This window comes from Pseudophryne corroboree, chromosome 7 (genome assembly GCF_028390025.1).
Source record: "Pseudophryne corroboree isolate aPseCor3 chromosome 7, aPseCor3.hap2, whole genome shotgun sequence".
NCBI lineage: Eukaryota > Metazoa > Chordata > Amphibia > Anura > Myobatrachidae > Pseudophryne > Pseudophryne corroboree.
Window position 1 is genome coordinate 245,352,891 of NC_086450.1, and position 6,691 is coordinate 245,359,581.

The window sequence follows — 6,691 nt, forward strand, 5'->3', positions numbered from 1 at the left end:
GAGAGTGCTGCAGCGTGTGGAACGCAAAAGAGCTAACGAAGCTCCAAGCAGCAGCCTCTTCCAACGGTCCGTGTAGGGGCCCTTGGGCCGCCACCACTTATGTATAATCCCCCTAGACCACCAGGTTGTCAGGCATTAGGCCTGTGGCGCAAATAGGCAATAGGCCTGAGTGGTAGCTTGGAACCTTGCCCCTATATCATAATAGTAATATTGGCATTAGTCCAAGATTACTTTTCCCCCTATTAGGCAGGCATTAGGCCTGGGGCCATAGTTCAGGCACTAGGCCTGTGTTACAGATAGGAGCATAAGGGGGTCACTACATTTATAATTGTAATCTTGGCATTAGGCCAAGATTACTTTCCCCCCATTAGGCAGGCGCTAGGCCTGGGACCACAGTTCAGTCACTAGGCTTGTGTCACAGATAGCAGTATAAGGGGCTAAATTGGAATAAGTAATCTTGGCATCAGGCCAAGATTACGCTCATTGATAGGCAGGCGTTAGGCCTGTGGGCACCTACGGGCGCTAGGCCTGGGTACGAGTTAGTTGTATCATAGGGGGGCTAAATCTGAATTTGGAATCTTGGCATTAGGCCAAGATTTCATTCCCATTGTCAAGCGTGTATTAGGTCTGGGCTCAATCCAGGGCAGGGCAGGAACTTCTCCTAAACTAGGGGCATTGTAGGATCTTCACGGTTTGGAACGCATAGTACAGAACCCTTCCGGCTCGGTTCCCACAGCGAGTCAGCTGTACGGTAGCTCGCTCGAGGCCTGTGGTTGGTCGGGTGTGTAGGGCTGGCTGGCTGGCCCGCACGTTCTGTACTCTGGGATAGGAAGGGTTGTGGAGAGACTGTCCCGCCCCCACGTACTCTACCATCCCGTATACCTGAAGTGGACGGCTGTCTACGACAGGACACCCAATTCGCGCGTGCGCCCGGGGGGAGAAGTATAGGCATTAGTTTGTCGGCCCGACGTGCAGGATCTGTCAACACGCCAGCCTAACGGTAACTCACTGTCATATGTCATTACTGTGTCTCCTTGAACGTGCATGTTGTGCTAGCTGAGGACAGTTGCAGCCATTTTTCCCAGTTATATTTGTTTAGAGTTTCATAGCAGCCTAGGCCAATTTAGTTGTTTAGCCTATCTGCTAGTTTGTAGGGAGGCTGCTGTCAATTTCTCTTCAGGAGCAGATACCCACGACAGGCAAGTTGACAACTGTGGCGGTGTGAGTATACCCCTCTGTGTGTTTGTCTTGGTCTGTGTTGGGCGCCGATTCGCGAGTCCTCGCCAGGCCTAGTGAGGCTCGCTTTCACCTGGTGCTCAAGTGCCAAATAGGTGACAATTGGGTGGTTGAGGCCTTAGGGCCAGTGATGACATTCACCTAATCGGTGAAGGTCACGGCCATCCCTGTGTATCCTCTTCCTCGCCGTGGAAAAGAGTTGATACTTGGTGATCAGTGTTTCTCTTCCTCTAGCCATCTGGTTATCAAGGCTGAACCGACGCGTCCAGGTACTGGAGTGCTTCCCGGTCAGAAGAGGTTCTGTGGTCGGAAGATGAGGAAAATCTAGCGGTAAGAAGTAAGTCACACCTGCACGGCAGCAGGCATAACACCGCACGACACACCCTTACATTGCCCTGGGCTTGCTTTGAGCAATGGTGGGGGACTGCTGGTGTCTGTAGCATACAAGGGCAGATATGCCCGTCAGACCGACAGGCATTTTATCTGCCAATGCCGATATCCATGACATACACTGAGATATCTCACAGAGTATGTCATTGTCATCTGATATTTACGGTCCACCCCCGGGAAGGAGAGATTTCCCTGTTCCCTCCCATGTGAAGGAACAGGGGAATGTCTATCAGTTGGCACAGCAGGGTACACACTGCCCGATGCGACCAACTGGACACTTACAAAATATTGCATTGGAGAGACATGATGGACGATCCGTCATGCCCAACCGATCGATATCTGCTGATATTAGATGGATGTGACAGATAATTTTAGCTTGTATGCCCAGAATTACTCTCACAAGTGTGAAGGCCAGGAAAGGAGCTAATACAGCCAAATCAAGGTGATTCACGGTAAAACTCAGGGTATCTCCTTGATTGTTGCTTACTGCTCTGCTCATACGTCCCAACATCTTTAGAAGGCAGGACAGGGCACCCTCGAGTGGTCAGGAGGCATGGCTTATGGAAAAGGGGCATGGCTTTGCGGGAGTGCCGCATTCGCCAGCCATGCCCCGTATTTCGTCACTGTGGGGGCATGCCTCTGTCTCTCGTGAATAGACGCTGTGTGCATGCGCACAGCATCTATTCACCACTGCTCTGCTAAGCAGGGCAGGGAGAGACAGGAGCCTCCCAACTGCCTCACTCATCGTGGGACACTGCAACCCGTGGGTGGGACAGTCCCAAAAAAACAGGACAGTCCTGCGAACATCGGGACAGTTGGGAGGTATGCTATATGCAGGGCCGGATTAAGCCTTGGGGGTACCTGGGGCACTTAAGACAAGGGGGCCCCCGGTGGATAGTGGGGATGTATATTAGATTGTGCATACCTCCCAACACAACCAATTCCAGGGTGGACAAAATGCTCTCTATCTGGACTTTCCTCTTAATATACTGTATGATTGGTGTCACCTGTGTTGAACTATTTAATTGATAAGAAAGGTGTTTCAACACAGGTGATTGCAATCATAAATTAAGACAGCATGTTATCCCTCCAGGACAGGATCATGTTGGGAGATATGGATTGTGTATATTAAATTTAACCCAATGGTGTATATTAGATTTAAACTAAAGGTTTAATAATGAATAGTTTAATAATGCCTGGTTACTGTTTATAGTGAAACCTAATTGAATGACAACTATTTTATACAATTTTGTTGTAGTGGAACAAAGACAATTTAAACAACCTTAGAATACACATAGAAAAAAAATCTGTAATTTGTCACATGCAAGAATAGCAGCAACAGCCTCTGTACTACTTACACACTGGGACAGGACTCAGGAGGACTCTCTGTGTGTCTCTCTAGATCCTCAGGTTACTCAGGACTCAGACACCCAGGCGGGGAGGAGAAGATGGAATCCCTGTGTCACTTACAGCTCTCCCCACCCTCCTATCTCTACTCTGGTTGTAAAGCTCCATCGGTAGCTTATGAAACCCGATACTTGCCTGCAATGCATACTGTCCTGCTCGCATTCTGGCTGTCTGGTTCTGCTACTGCATGAGAGGGAAAGCTATTGATGTTAGTGTGCTTTGGCTGGAGGGGCCCCTAACAAAGGGGGGCCTGGGGTAAAGTATGCCCTGCAGACCCCCTTTAATCTGGCTATGGCTATATGGCAACTGCAAAACACAGAACTGTGCCCTCCCACATATGTATAAATTAGCCCACCAGCAAACAACCACCATATTGACCCAGTCAGAGGCAATTACAATTTGTTACCTATTAACTTAAGTAAAATTCCCAGTGCTGTAACTAGACATTTTAGCGCTGTATGCAAGAAACAGCATCTGTGACCCCCACCCCTATATACAAATCAGGGCCAGTGCCCGCCGTATGCACCGGCCAAAAATATAGGGGCATGGCTTCATGGGAAGGGGCGTGGCCACAGAGCTTATGGGAAGAGGCGTGGCCACAGAGCTCATGGGAAGGGGCGTGACCACAGAGCTCCCTTTTACACATTAGGCAGGAAGAGCTCCTTTTTACACATTACAGCAGGCAGAGTCCCCCTTTTTACACATCATGGCAGGCAGAGTCCCGCTTTTTTTTTTTTTTTTACACATTAGGCAGGCAGAGTCCCCCTTTTTTAAACATCGTGAAGGTAGTGTCCCCATTTTTAACACATTAAGCAGCCAGAGTCCCTTTTTTTGTACACCTGATGGCAGCAGAGCCCACTTTTTTACACTTTAGGCAGGCACAGTCCCCTTTTTACACATTAAGCAGGCAAAGTCCCCCTTTTACACATTACAGCGAGTCCCCCTTTTTTTTTTACACATTACAGCAAGAGATCCCCCTTTTTTACACATTAGGCAGAGTCCCCCTTTTTTATTTATTTTTATTTATGTGACACTCTGAACTGGACCCCCTTAATTTGTACTACAAAGGGTATGCATTGCAGGCAACTGTCGGACTGGAAAAGACATGAGAAAGGTCATCTAATTTTCCCCTTGCTGAGCTTCGATTACTACCCATCCTGTTAATGCTGAAGGGGTTAACACTCCCTTCTATTATTGCCTGGGAGATGCCAGCAGGGCCAGTGAGCAGACAGGCACTAGGACCCTTGGACTTACATGTAATGGAGGAGGGAGTGAGAAGGCTGATAGAGTTTTGATTGACTGTGGCAGAGCGGGAAAAAGAGGAGGTGGGGCTCACACCAGTCTGTGTGAGGAGACACGCCGTGGAGAGTGGAGCTGCTGCTGAGGAGACCGCTGAGGAGATACGCTGTGGAGAGCGGAGCCGCTGCTAAGAACGCTGTGAGGAGACACACCGTGGAGAGCGGAGCTGCCACTGAGGAGACCGCTGTGAGAACCGCCAGCCACTGCAGTGACACTAGCCTGCACAGTACTGAGAGAAGCTGCCGGGAAAGGTCTCAGGTGATAGAGGGGAGTCGGTGAGGCCGCTGCACAGACACTCCAGCTAATGCCCTCAGTTAGAAACCCAGTCACCCAGCTCAGCATATACAGCTGAATAGGGGTCAGATGAGAGTCAGAGAGAGAGAGACACTGATTGAATCCACATAGTGCAGTGAGACTCAAGAGTGTCTTTATATGTAATTATCAGTGTGCGAGCCAGCAAGGTAGATTAATATTTAGAGTCTGTTGAAAGGCTAATAGTGTGCAATACTACAAGGAGGTCCCCTGCAGCACAAAGATCTGTCCCATTAATGATGTGCAGGGAGAGACTTTTGCAACAGCCAGTGAAAGACAGGTGTGCCTACCTTACGAACTACTGTAAAGTCCTGTGCAACCACTGCACATTGCTTTTATATTGCTCCGATCAGAGCTCAGGAAACTTAAACTAGTTAATTAAGAGAAAACTCCTTACAGTTGTAAGAGTCAAATTAATTTCTAATAAATATCTAAAATGCCAGTGCTAATATATGCTGCGGATGCCAGGCGCATCTTATTACCATATACGATAAAAGTGTGCTGTACGTCGCAAACACTACATCCCTTAAGAGAAAACAAGTACTCACACACATTGTCTGATTGAGGTCCAATGCTCATTTTATGTATTTGATATTAAAAGGATATGTATACAATATATCACATGTACAGTATATCCACGGTAATCCTGCACTCTCATCCCATAAACTCCAACGTTGCGGGTGCTCCTAATGAACCCTTGCAGATCCACTCGAACAGCAAAATTTCCACTAGGTGGAAGGTGCACTCTCGCGGTAATAAATAAAGTCCATATATAAAAGACTTTTATTGAGAAAATCCAAAAGCCATATATGTCGACGTTTCGGTCCGTGTGACGGGCCTTTCTCAAGACTATTAGCTTTTAAATTAACATCTTGCATCAAATTATTGTCATGTGTCTGTGAAAAGAATAAAGTGTAGACAAATTCACATATACAGGGAACTACGCCTCCCAGGCCAAGAATCATCTGACAACAATCCAATAATATAATCACCGCATTAAATATCCATCTCACCAATTACTAATGTATGTGACCATGCAGCTTTTACAGGAATCTCACCACCTTCACCTGTGACAGAGCCACCCAAACTCATAGTGTCACGTGAACACAGCTCACCTAAGGTCAGATCATAGTCATCAACAAATTCCTAGCGAAAAAAGGAATAGCATATCCGGACACAGTCTTTAAAAATCATAGATGTAGAGGGACATACATCTAAAATAAATATCAAACATGGATTATACTCAAGGACAAAATCTCTAACATAGTACTTCAGTGCAAACCATTCTCAAACATACCTGATCAAACAGATCCTGCTATCATGATGCAGCTGCAGGGTCACGGTATGCACGGCGTGCTGCATAAATAACAACAAAAACTGCATCTACATTGTGCTACAATCTGCGTTCAGTGAACGGTCAATGATACAAAGTGAGAGGTAAAAACTTACTGTAGTTGGGAGGAGAGTAACGCGTCCCTGAGCTGCATGCCAAATGACAGCAACGGGACTGCTATTTAAATATCCCGGACCGGAAGTGGCCGGATACATCATGTGCAACTCTCTAAAGCTTCCCGCCAATGGGTGTCCACGATTACTACTCTGCAAAGTACTGTATCATCTACAAAGATGCGGCTCCCAGGCCGCACATCACAACAGCCATCAAGGGCCCCATGCACCAACATCCGCAGCATCTGTAACGCGCCCCGGCAGATCACGGAGCTCCTGCGTTCCATCTGCCGGAAGTGCGTTCCACCGGACCGGAAATGGCCCGAATGTGCACCAGACAAGCAGTGGGTGAACTCTAAATAGGTTCCTACCCTCTAATACTAAATGAAATCAGCTGACAGTGTGCAGTATATCGTGGGGCGTGGCTCACATGCTGCGACCAAAACATTAGCAAAGTGATCACAGTGGGAAAAATTTTGTCAATACTTAACAGATGTCTAGGCCTGGGGGGTAGTCCATACATACAAACATCGCACAAATGGACCATTATACAAAGTACAAAAACACTAAATAAATACAATTCAGAATCAAAGAAATTATC

General features: G+C 47.3%; 1 long non-coding RNA gene across 1 annotated transcript; it reads right to left on the bottom strand.

Moving 5' to 3' along the window:
* Positions 1-5,415: 5,415 nt before the first annotated feature.
* On the bottom strand, positions 5,416-6,188 carry LOC134943560 (uncharacterized). The gene is made up of 4 exons (XR_010181610.1): positions 6,094-6,188; positions 5,942-6,000; positions 5,760-5,858; positions 5,416-5,540 (listed from the first exon to the last, which is right to left on the bottom strand). It is a non-coding gene; the product is annotated as an uncharacterized LOC134943560 (long non-coding RNA).
* Between the last annotated feature and the right edge of the window lie 503 nt (positions 6,189-6,691).